Raw genomic sequence first — 17234 nt, forward strand, 5'->3', positions numbered from 1 at the left:
GTTATGATGGGTAAAAACGAGGTTTAATATCTTTTTCGGTTTACGTGTCAGAAAATAGGTGAATAAGTACTTATTTTGACCGGATTTTTGAAAGAGTTAGCCCATAAAGGTTATTGCGACATCCGTTTTTTGAAAAAATATCATTATAATGGGTAAAAACGATATTAAATATCTTTTTTTGTCTAGGTGTGGGGAAATAGGCGAATTAGTACTTGTTTCGACCAGATTTCCGAAAGAATGACCCCAAAAGGTGATCTCGACGTCTGTTTTTTAAAAATATCGTCATGATGGGTAAAAACGGCGTCAAAGGTTTAAAACACATGAGTACTATTGGTAATTTGGAAGGTCAAAAGTGATTAGGGATGATCAACGAAAGTCTAAGGTGATGAATAATGGTCAACGGTCATTTAGGCTGGTCAAAGGTCATTTGGGTTAGCCAATGATCACTTGGCCTAAATGGTGTAGACTTTGATACCTTAGTGGCAGTAATCCGCAAAAAACAAATTTTAAAACTGTACTTCGCAAAAGCTCTAAACTTTAAGGCTTTAATTTTCAAATTATTCTTTGAAAATAAATTCATCTCACTTCTCCCTACCTACTTGTAGTCGAGCAACCTCTCTTCCACCATCACCCACACACCAGTGGCAGTGACCATCCCCCACATGATGAAAAGCAGAAAAGAGCTCAAGAGAACTTTTCTTATTGATTTTCTTGATGTCAAATCATACATAAGGAACAAATTGTTGACAAACCTTGAAAGGTTGATGCAACAAACTTTATACAACTGTATATAACTTATAGTGTACTAACACTAACAAGCTAACTAACTAACTAATTAGGTAATGAACTTGGTTTAGATACACACTAATCAACATCTTTACACCTGTTGCACATCATATTTCATTAGGCATTCTTTGTTGGTTTTTCCTTAGTGATTGAATAGCTTGTATTCATACTCATGATGCTAAGATTTACAGCGGATCGTAGTATTAGGATAATCAACATCCCCCTCCCCTTCAAAGTAGCTACTAGAGGAACAAATATACCTACTTTATTAACAATAACTTTCTGAACTAATGTGATGGTAGGATCTTTGTAAAAATATCAGTTAATTTCTAATTAGTAGGTAAATTAGAAAGATGAAGAAGACCTTTTAAAACTTTATCTCTAATAAAATGACAGTGTTTGTAACAGGAGCAGCATCTTGATACAATAATTAACATTTAATAATAATGTTTAATACAAAAATTTTGCAAAAGTCTCAAAATGCCGAACTGTTAAAAACATTAAATCATAAAAAACTAAAATTGTTTAAAACAAAAGTAAAATATTACATCTAATAGCTCAAAATGAAAAAAATACATCATCATCAAGTCATCAATAAAGATACAAAAACCTGCTAAGTTCTCGATAAATAGTAATTGTTGCGGTTTGGATCGGAACCTGAACTAAATCCTGCAAAATGCTGCCATCCATGATACGGATGACAACCGATTGAATGGGTTAGCGCTTAACGCCGAACATAACTTCCTATCTAGCTCAAAATATGGAAATTATGCGCTACATTTACAAAATGATAATTTAAGTACGAACTTATAATTAATTGACACCACCGTATACTTTTACTATATTCTTTTTCTGTTTTATACTTTTAAGTCATTAAGATACCACTCTTGATCCTGACAGAAGTACGTTACTGCCACTTATACAATTCGGTAATCTTAACAGTTAAGTAAGTTCATTTGGTTAATACTCATAACCGTACCATGCATCATAGCATCAACACTAATCAAGTTTATCACTGATCAATAAGCATATCAATATAACACCTGATATATGTAAGGGTCTGGTTAGGTGAGGACCGTAGTCCTAAACCCTAACTGTTGTGGGAGTCGTCACCCCTCCAGTACAATTTATACTCGAGCTCTACTGGATAGGTAGCTAACCCCCTATCTTTCATCGCATTTTACGTGCCGGCCAACACGGGCACCGGGATTTTACATGCCGGTCCATGGTTCGACATTACCTTACTATCAGGGTCATTCAATCAATATTCAATCACACAAGTACATCACATTTTTATTACTACAATTTGACATTGACTTTGACTTTGATCAACTTAGGTGATTACCTCTTTTATTTAATAAAATTCTTAATCGTAACGTAAAATTAACCTTTATGTCTTTATACATTCATTATTAAATATTTACACATTAATTTTATTTATAACTTTATTTTTAATAGTTCGCTAAATTCACACTTATAACTTAATATTCTATTAATAGTCTCCAAATTAATATTTTCCACAAGTAGCTACTAAAATCTATTTCTTTTTAAAAAAGTTTCCAAAATCAACATTTCCAACTTTATAATAAATAGAACTTTATTTTCTTCAAAAAAAAAAATCAAATACTCTAGTTAAAATTCAAGTTAAAATTGCATTATTTGGATAAATTTCCAAAATTCTACAAGTTCACAAAAATTCAATATTTCAAGTTTAAAAAAATAAGTAAACTTATTAGGTTTGCAAAAATCAACATTCTAGTTATAAAAAAAATAAAACATATAATTTCACAAAAATCAATATTTCTAGTTTAAAAAACAAGTCAAACTTATAATTTTCACAAAAGTCAATATTTTTAATTATAAAACAAGTAAAACTTATAATTTCACAAAATCAATATATTACACATAGTTTGAACGGCAAGTTTACTAAAAATAGTTTTACATCATTTTACATAAATTTTGGTCAAATAGTTAGCAAATAAAATATTTTGTACTAAATAGTGATTAAAAGTTACTTTTATTATGAAATCTCATGTATTCAAGAAAACACATTAATATTTAATAACTTATAAAAATTTCTCAAAAATATCTTTTTAAATTGTTATCTTGTTATTATCACAAAAATAGTTGCAATAATTTAAAATAGTAAATCAAACTCTTTTTTTTTTTATTATATGATAGTGATGGAATGGCCTATGAATGTTTTGGGCCCTTTTCACATAAAAAACGACTTAATTTAATTTATCATACTAAATCCTAGATTTAAATAATTAACATAACCACTTACAAAAATAAAAACTTTACGCAATAATATAGAAATTTATTATAACTTTAAGGATAAACTTAAATCTCAAAATAAAGTATAATAACAATATTCTTAATACAATCATACTTAGTAAAATACGTTCATAAAATAACTTACTACCTTATAAATTAGTTTAAGGGCTAATATAAACATATTAATAAAAATTCTAAAAAAATAATAACATTCCTAATGTAACACTGAACTCATAAACATACTAGCACTAGTTTATAACATAAATCATACTTAATATCACTAGAATATAATTTTGCACCCAACTTCCTAAACTTGTTCAAAGATTATTAAATTAACATACTAATAATACTTTTAGCATACACATATTTAATATAATCTTGATCATAATTTCATTAAACTAACTTCCTACTAAAACATATCAACATATTTCATAATTTGCATATTATAAAGTAAATATAATGTAAAATTCCACAAAAAGAGTAGGGTAAGAAGTTATACCAACTAACACCAAGGATTAGTACTAAGTACTAATTAGGAAAATAATAAGAAATAAGACCATCCAAGATAGATAATAATGCTCCAAAGATAATTAATCCAAACTCCCAGAATAATGATGATGATTTAAGCTAAATAAAGAGTGTAATAAGCTCCATGTTCTTGAATTTTTTTTCAACTAATAATAAAGGTATTAATGTAGTAAGATTTTAATGAAGTGAAAATATGTAATTTACTTAGAAAATTTTACTTAAACTATACTTAAATTGAAAAAAGTTTAGGAATTAAAGATGATTTGAAATGGATAACCAAAGGATTAGAGATTTGAATTGAAAATTCAGAACAATTAATCGGAAGATTATGATTAAGAATTTTGAGTCTGTAACAGTGTTTGTCTATTTATTGGTACATTCATGAAAAACAAGATTTTTTTTGTGATATAGATAGTTGACTAGCCATTACAAAATAAGGTAATAGGTAGCAAGTTATTAGGAACCGATTCTCGTAAAATTCTAACATTCCAAGTTACTTGATAAGCAACATTAGACATAAGCCTATATTCTGCTTCGGAGTAAGATTTTGAAACAACATATTGGAGTTTTTTCCGATAGTAGAAGATATCCTGTGAAGAACCTTATTGTGTTAGGATATGCTACCCAATCCAAATCACAATAAGCTCGAAGAATCAACTTAGTAGCTCCCTTTATGACAATCCCTTGTCCACAAGTATGATTAACATAATTGAGGGTATGAACAAAGGTTTCCCAATGAAGAATCCTTGGAATCTACATGTATTGACTCAAAGTTCGCACAGTGTAAGACAATTTTCTATCCTGGTATTGGTAAGAAAGTTCAACTTCCCAATAATAAATGTATAATATTCTGGATTCTAAAATAAATCTTCTTCATGTGCTGAAAATTTTGAATTTAGTAACTCTTTCAAAGGACTGTAGTCCTAAAGATTCAAGAAGTTCTTTAGTATTGTTGTGCTGAGTCAAAATCATAGCATCTTGTGTATAAGTAACTTCTAGTCCTAGGAAATAATGCAGTTGTCCCAAGTCATTATGGAAATGTTTTTGGACTTCAGAAATTTCTTCATTTACTATTGATAAGGACATCATCAACATAGACTCCTATTATAGTAGTATGATTTTGTAATTTCAACATAGACTCCTATTATAGTAGTATGATTTTGTAATTTCTTTATAGACCGAGAATAATCATTCTTTGATTGTTGATATACTAAAAAATTTAAGAGAAATTTCATGTGGTCACCTTAAAGTTTTAGTTTTTCCACAAATGTTCTATTAAATTCGCGTGGTGACCTTAAGCGCTTCTAACATTTAATGTAGTAGCAGACAAAATATTTAATTTTTTGTTAAATTAAGTACTTATTTTGACTGAATTTCAAAATATATGGTCAATTAGGATAATCACAATGTTTGTTTTTTGAAAAAATGTCATTACATTGGGTAAAAATAGTGTAGAATTAATAAACAATTTCCGTTTTGTCTATCAAATGGAGAAATTGAAAGGTCAAGTTCACCACATGGACTAAAATAAATGTTTGTCTAACATGTGGAAAAGTAAAAAATTCAGAGTTACCACATTGAATTTCCCAACATTTAATTTTATTGGTAACTTAGCATGACATTGACTAGATGCTTGCTTCAACCCGTATAATGACTTTTGATAAGACAAAAATCTTGTTATGGGGATTAGGTATACCTTCTGGCATTTTCATATATACTTTCTCAAATAGGTCACCATGTAAAAAAAATATTGTTGATATCTAATTTGTATATTATCCTTTTTTTTTAAAAGTAAACAGGCATCTAATAGTTGTCATTTTGACAACAGGAGAAAAAGCTTCTTCAGAATTAATTCCATATTTTTTTATTTTATTTTGTGAATATTCTAGCTTTAAACCTTTCTAGTGTTCCATCTGGTTTATACATAGTTTTGTAAACTCATTTGGTCCCTATAGCCTTTTTTCCTTTAGGAAGATCCACAATATTGCATGTTTTATTAGTTTCAAGGGCTTGTAGTTCCTTGGTCATAGCTTCCACTCACATGTTGTTCAAGCTTGTTTCGTGATAGGAAGTAAGTTCTTCATATCTTGAAGGATCCTGAAAAGCTTGATGAGTATTAGCAATTAGAGATAATATTGAACGAAATTGCACCAATGTAGATTAGTATTGGTATAAATATAGTCTGTCAAAGAAATTTGTGTTTTGATCTTTTAAAGACTCATTTAAACCAATTTGGGAATCTTGATGCAAATTACTCTAAGCATCTATGTTGGGTGTAATGTATTGTAACATATCAGTCAGATCTACATCTTTACCTTCTTCAGATGCTGATTGTGTCACATGCTTATTGTCCTCATTTGTTATATGAATGATTTTATGTAAGGAATCAAGTATTTGTTCTGACAGTTTATTAGTACTTGAAGTCAGCAAGAAAAATTATTGAGTAACTCCATTTGTAACTAAAAAATTATAAGGAACTTTTTTTCTTGGAAATGAACATCTCTATAAACAAATACCATTTTAGTTCTTAGGTTATACAACTTATATCCCCTTTTGTTTTGAATATATCCAATGAAAACACATGAATCAACCCAATAATCTAGCTTAGAACTATCCTTTTTTTAAAGTAGAAGCGTAGGATAAACATCCAAAAGGTCTAAGCATATTATAATTAGTTGCTTTAAAATAAAGAATTTCGAATGGTGTTTTTCTATTTAATACACTAGGGGATTTTTTTTTTATTAAGTGTACAACACGTTATACAAAGTTAGTCCAAAAAGAAAATGGAATTTTAGATTGAAAGTATCAGGCCTTTGTTTCTTCTAAAAGGTGCTTATGCTTTTTTTCAACTACCTTATTTTTTTAGGGTGTATTTGTGCAACGAGCTTGGTGTTCAATGCCTTTTGTATTGTAAGAGTCTTTTGTACTTTCTTCACTTAGTTCCTTGGCATTATATGTTCTTACACACATAATTTTCTATTAAATTGTGTAAGAACCATAAAATTGAGTAAAAAAAATCAAAATTCAAACTTATTTTTTATTAGAAATATTCAAGAGTACCTTGAAAAATCATCACCTATAGTGATGAACATAGATAATTTATGTCTTGAAGGATATCTCAAAGGAACCCAAAATACAATGTAAACTGATTGAAATCCTTCACTTGTTATTATTGAATTAGAACTAAAACTTAGTATAGTTTGCTTTGCAATGGGGCAAATAGTACAGAATAAAGGTTGCTTAACTTCTACTGATTTAAATTCAAGAAAGCGTAATTGTAAACTAGAAAAAGAGAGTTTGATGTCATTCCGAAGTTGACTCTTTACAGCAACATTAGAAGAATAAGTCTTCAAAGCTTTCTTGCAATCTTGATTCTACACATTATATTGAGCATTTTCTACTCTACCAACAAGCACATGCTTCTTCATCATGGACTCCTGCATAAAACATTCATCAGCATTGAACCATATTTTGCAGTTTAGATCTCTTATGAGCGTTACTGAGACAAGATTGAATCTAAAAGTCAAGGACAAATAAATCATTAAGCAACTCGAATGAATTCTGCAATGTAACTGAGCCACTATATTGAACCTTAACTTTTCTTCCATCAAGGACTATAACATAGTGAGGCTTCCCATTCATGAATTTATGTTCATCAAACATATTTATGTTAAAGCATATATCATCGAGTACCCCATTATTTATAATTCAATCATTGTAAAATTGAGAGTTCAAACAAAGCATACCTGCTAGATGTGTTGTATTAGATGTTACAGGTTATTTATTTTCATCACCAGCTTGTTTGGACAGTAGAGATATCAACATGGTGTATTGTTCTTAGGTAAGTTTAGTATCAATCATCTTTTCCCCTTGCATAGTAGCCTCATTAGTAATAGCATTGACATTGCTAGAGGTGCTTTCTTCTTCCCTCCAAGTATTAATCTTAAAGTTCAAAGGATATCCATGAACTTTCCAACTTTTACTCAAAAAGTGTCCACAGATGTTGCAATGCTCACAAAAGAATTGAGTACTTTGCTTCATATTCTTATGCTTGGTCATACCTTTGTTCTTATCGTCAAAAAAGATTTTCTTGTCAACTTTACAAGCCGTAATAGTCTCTTGATTATCAGGAGCACTGGCTTTACTTAGTTCATGATGAGTTCCTTTTTGTGTGAGATTTCTATAGGCTTTAAAAGTTGTTGGCATCTCTTTCATCATGAGTTTGTTGCTTCTTGTATGCTGATACTTGACATCAAGTTTCATAAGAAAAGTGACAAGTCTCCCCCCTTACTGACTCTTAATGATCTTTTCGGTCAAGTCATAAACACATGGAGCATGTGCAAATGGCTACAGAGTCGATGGAATCAACCTCATCTCATAGACTTTTTTGTATTGCGCGAGTGTTCCTGTGCAACTAATGAGTCCCTTCACACACCTAATTTGTTCCTTTAATCATATTTAGTGCATTCAATCATACTAGCCAGTAAATTCTTGTACAAAGTAAATATCTTTGATTTTGTTCTTTCTTTGAGTTTTTGTAAGATACGTTTGGTGGTTAAAGAGCTTTTTAATCTTTGCTAATTCTTATTGTTAGATTGTAGACCTTGTTTTTCCATGTGTGACATAACTTAAATGATCTAACATATACTTCCTTAGTTTTTTTACGTACACTTTCACACGTCCTAATGCACTAGTTTAATTGTTAATATCTCTAATAAAAATACACAACAAAAATTATAGAAACTAAAAAATCAATTAAATTCACATTGAAACGATTTAAACAAGAACCCATTTGACTATATTTTAACTTATAGATTAACGACAATAAGAATTAGGAAAATTTTCAAGAATAATCCCACCTATTTCCATCTGTTGTGAATAATCCATACTATTGATTATATTTAAATAGTCCAACCTTTGTATATTGTTTGCTGACAGCATCCTATTTCACATTTTAACCGGCTATTATAGGCATCTACTACCCAAGAGGAGTAAAGTTAGAACAACGAAAAGGCATAAGTAGGAAGAATAAGTGAGTATAACGGCTGCTAAGTACTTGCAATAGCTGGTTAAAATGTGAAAAGGGGTGATGTCGACAAATAATATACAAAGGTTGGATTATTCAGAAATAATCAATAGTATAGATTATTTACAGTAAATGAGCAATAAGTGAGATTAGTTTCGACAATTATCCTATGAATTAAGCGACATTGATAAATAGTGTTAAAGTACATTTTGGTACAAGTAAAAAAACGGAGAAAGTTCTACTTTTGGTTGTTACTCCCTCCAATCACTACTAATGTCCCATTTGCTTTTTGCACTCTATCCAATGCACTTATTTAATCCTTAATATCTCTAATTGTGCATAATTAAAAATTATGAAAAGTTGATATGAATAATCCTTGCATAAAACGAATCAAACAAGATCCAACTTGACTATGTTTTAACTTATAGATTAATAATAAAATACAAATTAAGAGTAAGAGATGATTAGTGTCCAAAAAACAAATGAGACGTTAATGCTAAATTAGAGGGAGTATTAGTTAGTACACTTGCGTAAACACCAATGTTGTCTTACTTCTTTTTTCTTATCAGATCTTGTTTGAGTATCTCGATATTTATTTTGAAAATATGAACATTATAATTTTTGATAATGCGAAAGTATAGATACTAAGAGTTAAAATAATACAATATTTCACTAATTTCTCTATTATGATTCCAACTTTTGATTAACCTTGAATAATTCTCTATTAGGTTAATTTTTAAAAACGATAAAATTAAAAACATAAAAATTAAAAAAGGAAAAATAAGAAGAAAAAAAAAATCAAAAACCACCCCTCACCCTTAAAAAAAGTCAAAGCCACCGTCCCCCTGTTCCCTTCCCTACTATCACGCACCTCCTCCTCACCCACAACCCAAATGACACCCTAACGACCACCCACTTTCTCACTCTCCCATCCAGAAAAACCTCCATAGCCACCAGCTCCCCTCCTTGCCCTAAAACCTATATCTACCACCTCGCTACAACCATCATTAAAGGACCCAAGCCCACCACCCTACAACACTCAACTAACCTCCTTTTGAAACAACTAACCTCAAACACCTGCACACAAGTGACAAATCTATATGATCATATTCTCAAATTCTCAATTTCATTTCAAAATCCCTATTGTCATCCCATTTAAGAAAAATCCAATTTTTTTCAAATTAGCAAGAAAAATAAAAAATTAGGAGTGTGTAAGTTAAAAAATAAACAGAAATAGTTGAGGAGGGTTGTCAATGAAGTAGGAGGGAGGGAGTTGTCGCAGCTCGCTAGTGAGGTGAATGTTGTCATTTAGAGCGTATAATGGTCATCGGAAATAATAAATTAATTAAATCAAATAAATTAATTAAATTAATAATTAATTGGTAATATCCCAAGATTGCAAAAGTTTCTGTTTTGGTATCAACACAGGTCGCGGCTCGCGACATTACTCCCGACTCGTGAGTTGGCCTGATCGCGGCTCGCAACTTTCGCGCTGGTTTTTGAAATGTTCGTTTTACTCGGTTTTGTTAATTATGCAATAACTACCTACGGTTTATATGGTTATATTAACTGAATTATTGGGATGAATTGATTTAATATCGACATTGATTCGTGAATCGATGTTGCGGTTCATGAAGTCACATATTAATTTATGAATGGTTGTATGCTTTTGTTGGGATGAGTTATCCCACATCGATAAATTGAAAATGGTGTGCACGCTTTATAAGCTATTAGAGACCTTCTTCCCATAGCTATATGGTTTTGAGAAACAATGAACCTCACCAAGTGTATGTGCAAGTCAACGCTCTTGACTCGTGGGTTTGTGGGCCCTAGTCCATGGGTGTCCCGTGTCCACATGAGTGGGCCACGGTGAGATTATGTGACAAATTATCACGGCCTAATATGGTATCAGAGCCGATGGTTCGATTAACAATTTAAAAATGGTAGGTTCGAAATGAATGGCGTTCCTACCCTAATTGATTAATCCCACATGCGAACTTGACGGACATTCTCATGTGAATGGGGGTGTTGGGATGAGTTATCCCACATCGATAAATTGAAAACGGTGTGCACGCTTTATAAGCTATTAGAGATCTTCTTCCCATAGCCATATGGTTTTGGGATGGTATATATCTCCTTGGCTTATGAAGTGTGTGCACTTGTGTCCTTCCGTTAATATGCTGGCATTCACAATAAGTCCAGCCTAATTTAACATGGTATCAGAGCCGATGGTTCGATCAACAATTTAAAAATGGTAGGTTCGAGAAGAATGGCGTTCCTACCCTAATTGATTACTCCCACATGCGAACTTTACGGGGGTTCGCATGTGAGGGGTGTTGGGATGAGTTATCCCACATCGATAAATTGAAAATGGTGTGCACGCTTTATAAGCTATTAGAGACCTTCTTCTCATTGTCATATGGTTTTGGGATGGTATATATCTCCTTGGCTTATGAAGTGTGTGTACTTGTGTCCCCCCGTTAATATGTCGGCATTCACAATAAGTCCAGCCTAATTTAACAGCTTTTCTATAAATATAGAAGACATGTGCAAGTTATTTCTTAGATGAGATATACATGGAATATACATGTGATTTCTGAATTTCTTATCCTCTCTAGCACTTTACATAGAGAGTTTGCAATCCTCGATTGTAAATTTCCATTTCTTCTTCCATTTAAGTTTTTCTCACGTCGTTCTAATTTCTATGTGTTAGGATTTTGGTGAAATTCTTTGTATCTCAAAACATATTTCCAGTATACATTCCCAAGCACCGTAGTAGAGAGAAAAATGATGTTTTGGGAAGAAAGTCTCGCCTAGAATTTATATCAAGTCACATACAAAATCTTCTTGTTACTATGTTCGATATATGGTGATTCCCGATGATGAAGTTTACATTTGGTGTATGTTAATCAAAGGTTAGTTTGAACTTGTCATATTTTTTGTAACCTACTAAATTTATGTAACTTTATTTTATAAGTTTAATTATAAATTTAAAGTCACAAATTACAACAGTAAAGGCTATTGGTGGTGGACTTAACAGGTTAAGTTATAAGGGTGCACTACCAGCAAGTAGTAAACACCACCTATAGTTAAAATTATTCAGATTTAATTAAAAATTAGGATTATCGTAAAGAAATTAGTAAAATTTAAGATTATTATAGGCAATTTTTCCTAACATAAAAGAAACTTCAACTAATAAAAATCAGAGGATGTAATTATATTGATCATATGATGTCTACTAAATCCCATTTTCTTATCGATTATTTTAATTCATGATGAAAAGAAATGAAAAGGAACAAGGCTTCTTTGTGTTCTTCATCCATCGTTGTGGAATTGCAACAACCCACTACTCAAAACAAAAGCAATTTATGTTATAAATGGTATCATGAATGGTGTGACTTGAGTGCACAATTGATAAGTGTGCATTCATATGTGACTCTTGGGTTTGGAATCCAATGAGTATGGCAATGTGAGTAATTAAGTTGTTAACTTAATTATTGTAGTGTTTAAGTGTGATTTATTGTGGTGAAGTATTCATGGGAATTATTGGTGTTAATGATGATTAATGAAGAAGTGCAAAGGGTCTTGGAAGATACATTGCTCTAGCAAAATTTAACAGAGGAAGTCTAATGGTCGCTCGACCGAGCGAGCTCTTTGGATTGGTCGAGAGGTTAGACAGAATGTATCTAGAAGTTGTCTGTAGCTCACTCGACCGAGCCACTCGATCGAGCGAGCTCTCTGTTTTGGTCAAGCGGTTCCTCTGACATGCCTAGGATGCTAGTTTTTCGACCTTTCAAGTTTTTGGAGTTGTTTCATATCATTCATTATTCAATATTAAGCGTGTATTAAGTGAGCAATTGTCATTGGATGTACTTAGTACTATAAATAGAGCTCTCATACTGACCCAAACACAACCCCTAAGCCAAACACATAGCCTTTTGTTTTATCTCTTACACAATTGTAATACTTCATTTGTAAGAGTATTTTATACTCCATTGATAAGAAACTACACACGACGGATGACGTAGCCATCATTGGATGAACCTCCTTAAATCTTTGTGTCTCTTTGCAATTCTACATTATAAACGTTTATTTAGTTCATTGTTATTGTTATCTTTCATCAAAGTTCTTGGTGTCGCATCGATCTTGGCAAATATTTCAATTGGTATCAGAGCCAAGTTGTTATTACGGTGTCTTAAGAAGTCGTTATTAGTGAAACATACCTACAATAAAGCTTGACATAGAGAAATTTGATAGAAATGTGAATTTTGGCTTATGGCAAGTCAAAATGAGAGCCATTTCAATCCAAAATGGTGTGCATATGGTCATTGATGGTGTAGACAAGATGCCGAAAGGAATGACCACGGAAAAGTAGGAAGAGATAGACTCAAAGGCATTATCGGCAATTCAATTATGTCTTTCCAACGAAGAGCTAAGAGAGGTTGTTAAAGAAACAACAACGAAGGGGATATGGGAGAAATTGGAATCTCTATATGGCCAAGAGTGTTACCAATAGGCTACTTTTGAAAAGTAGACTCTACGATCTACACTTGGAGGAAGGTAAATCTTTAAAACCTCAGTTAGACGAATTTTATTCCATTGTTATGGATTTGCAAAATATTGATGTCAAGCTTGATGATGAAGACTTGGCAATTTACCTCTTATGTTCTATACCCCCTTCTTACAAAAATTTTAGAGAAATTCTACTTTATAGCAGAGATAATTTGAGTAGTGATGATGTGAAAAATGCCTTGACACAAAGGGATCTTATTGATTCACTATATCACAAAAATGAATAGTAGTACTAGTGATGGGTTGTTTGTGAGAGGGAGGACATAAGAGAAAGGTACCACTAATGGAAGTGAAAACAACGGTAAAAGGAGGTCAAAGTCTAGGGGGTCTAACAAAAATAAGACTTGTAACTATTGTAAGCTTAAAGGCCACATTAGGAAAGATTGTTGGAAATTGAAAAATAAAAATTATGAGGGGGCTAGATGCTAGTTGCGTAAATGATATTTATGATGGTGGTGTATTAGTTGCCACACATAGGTACAAAGATAGTGATGAGTGGATTCTTGACTCGGGGTACACATTCCACAAGACTCCCAACAAGACTTTCTTCCGAACGTTTAAAGGTGTTGATGGGGGAAATGTAACCATGGGAAACAACACCAACATGTAAGTGGTTGGTGTTGGGAGTGTAAAAACGAAGATGTTTGATGGAATGGTGAGGACCTTGACCGATGTGAGGTATGTTCTAGGTTTTGAAAAGGAATCTTATATCTTTGGGTACACCTTAGGTTTCGTGAACATTGTGTTTATGGGAAACACAAGAGGATTAGTTTTAAACCTGCCGTACACAACACTAAAGGAATTTTAGACTATATCCATTTCAACTTGTGGGGGCCTTCACGAAAGCCCTCCCAGAGTGTTTGTAATTATTTATTGACCTTTATTGATGATTTCTCAAGAAAAATATGGTGTTACTTCATCAAACAAAAGAATGAAGTTTTTAATGTTTTCTTAGAATGGAAGAAAATGATAGAGAAAAAGACCGGTAGGAGCATCAAGACCTTAAGAACCGATAATGGTCTTGAATTTGTTGAAAATAAATTTCTTTAATATTGTTCTAGTGAAGGTATTGTTAGACATAGAACTTGTGTAGTGCGTCCTCAACAAAATGGTGTTGCGGAGAGGATGAATAAAACATTGTTGGATAGGGCTCAGTGTATGCTAAACCAAGCAAAATTGGGGAAGCAATTTTGGGCCGAAGTGGTGGTTATGGCATGTTATTTGATCAAATGCTCACCTCATACCGCCTTAAAATTCAAATCGCCACAAGTGTGGTACAACACTCCGGTAAATTATTCTAATCTTAGAGTCTTTGGTTGTCCGGCTTATATTCATGTAAATGATGGTAAGTTAGAACCTAGGGCTAGAAAATGCACTTTTGTGGGATATGAAGTGGGTGTAAAAGGGGTATAGCGTGTGGTGTAATGAGTCAAAAAAAATAATTACTTCTAGAGATGTTGTATTTGATGAAAATAGCATATTAGTCTCTAGTGTAGAAAAGCTCATTGATAATGTTGTAAATGATCCTATTGATGCACAAGTAGAGGTTCAACCTCCCATTATTGATGATGAAAAAATTGATGATGATGATGTTCAACAAAGGTCTCCTTCTTTGTCCACAACTAGGCAAAGAAGGAAGATCGTGGCTCCAAGGAGGTATGTTGAAGAGTGTGATTATGTTGCATATGCTCTCAACATTGCTAGTGAAGTCGAAGAGTTACGTGGAATGCGTACGTACAAGGAGGCTATGGCCTCAAATGACTCAAGCAAATGGTTGATAGCCATGAAGCAAGAGATGGAATCTCTTGCAAAGAATAAAACTTGGGATATTGTTGAAGCACCAAAGAAAAAGAAAATTGTTGAATGCAAGTGGATATTCAAGAGGAAGGAGGACCCTTCTAATGGTGTTCCTCCCATCTACAAAGCAAGGGTAGTTGCAAAAGGATACTCTCAAATTGAGGGTGTTGATTTCCATGAGGTATTCTCACCGGTAGTAAAGCTGATGTAAGTGTGATTAGGAAGAACACACTTAGATTTAAAAGTTTCTGATTTAAAAGAGTAGATAAGAAAGAATAGTAGAAGAATATTGATAAGAGCCAAATCACAAGAACAAACTCAATGATTTGGGGTTTTAGGCTAGAGACAAGACACACTCAATCTCCCCTAAGAATTAACACTCAAGACAAACTCAAAGTGATAATTGAAATTACTATTTCTTTGGACAAACACAAGAAGAAAAAGCAATGTATAAAACTCAAGGTTTATATTCTGAAACAAAATCTGAATTTTTTTGATTACAATACATTCCATTATATAGGGTGAATACACGATTCTAGAAGCTTTCAAATACATCCCCTATTTCAGTCAATACATCCCCCTTTGTTGATCAACAAATTCATGAATTAATTAGAGTTCATGTATCAAAATTTCTCTAGAAAATACAATGAACTTGCTGATTTCTAGAAACTAAGTTCATCCCCCCTTATACTAATGAAAATCAGCCCCAAAAACTCAAAAACAAAAATAAAAATTAATATTCTGGACCAACATTGCATATTGATGCCACCCTTGCTCTTTTGTACCATTTATTTGTTATCCCATACTAAGCATGTGACAAATTCTGGTTTGCGAAAAAAAGAATTAAACTCGAGTTTCTCAAGAATTAAAGCAACGGGCTCATGAACACTCGATCTTGGATCATTTCCTCCTTCTTTTGAAGAGTTTGTCCTCAAACTTGAATCATCCAAGTATGGTGACAAATCTCCCACATTGAAAGTAGCACTTACACCCATCAACTCATCAGGAAGTTCAATTTTATATGCGCTATCATTTACCCTTTCAAGAATTTTGAATGGACCATCAGATCTTGGCATAAGTTTATTTTTTCGAAGTTTGGGAAATCTCTTCTTTCTTAAATGTAACCACACCAAATCCCCAGGGTAAAATATGGGTTGTTTTCTTTTTTTGTTGGCTCTCTCTTGGTATTTTTTATTCATCTCCTCGATTTTTTTCTTCACTTGCTCACAAGTTTTTTGAAATGTTTCCACCCTCTTTTTTGCATCCCTTTCAACCATATCGCCCCTTACCAAAGGAATCAAATCAATGAGTACAAATGGATTCACTCCATAAACTACTTCAAAAGGAGAACGAGAAGTAGTCAAAGAATGAGCCCTATTGTAAGCAAACTCCGCATGGGCTAGTTTCACATCCCAATCTTTCTGCGTTTTGCTCACAAGTCCACGTAACAAAGCACCCAAAGTTCTATTTGTCACCTCGGTTTGCCCATCAGTTTGGGGATGATGAGAGGTACTAAATAACAACTTGGTACCAACGAACTTCCATAGGGTCCTCCAAAAGTGACTTAAAAACTTGGAGTCCCTATCTGAAACTATACTCCAAGGAATGCCATGAAGTTTGACGATTTCCTTGAAGTACAATTCAGCCACTTTTACAGCATCATCAGTTTTATTACAAGCTACAAAATGAGCCATTTTAGAAAATCTATCTACCACCACCATAATGCTATCTCTACCCCTTTCAGTTCGAGGCAGCCCAATAATAAAATCCATGCTAACACTTTCCCAAGGAACATCAGGAACTGGTAAAGGAGTATACAACCCTTTTGTGAAATGCCCTTTTGCCTTCTGACATGTTGCACATCTCTCCACCACTAAAGAAACATCTTTGATCATTCTTTGCCAATATAAATGCTCACCCAGAATGTCAAGTGTTTTTTGTACCTGAAAGTGTCCAGCTAAACCTCCACTATGAACTTCTCTCACCAATAATTCTCTAACACCACCCTTTGGCACACATAACTTGTTTCCCTTGAAAAGATAACCATCTTGCTCAACTAATCTTTTGTTTGTTTTTCAAATTCACCAGCAAAATCAGGATCATCTTTATAACACTCTTTGAGTTGTTCAAAACCCAGTATTTTTGCATCCACCATAGAAAGTAAGTAAGTGCGACGCGATAAAGCATCGGCCACAACATTACTCTTCCCATCTTTATACTTGGAACTAAAGGAAAACGATTGAAGAAA

Source organism: Amaranthus tricolor, chromosome 1, assembly GCF_026212465.1.
Source record: "Amaranthus tricolor cultivar Red isolate AtriRed21 chromosome 1, ASM2621246v1, whole genome shotgun sequence".
NCBI lineage: Eukaryota > Viridiplantae > Streptophyta > Magnoliopsida > Caryophyllales > Amaranthaceae > Amaranthus > Amaranthus tricolor.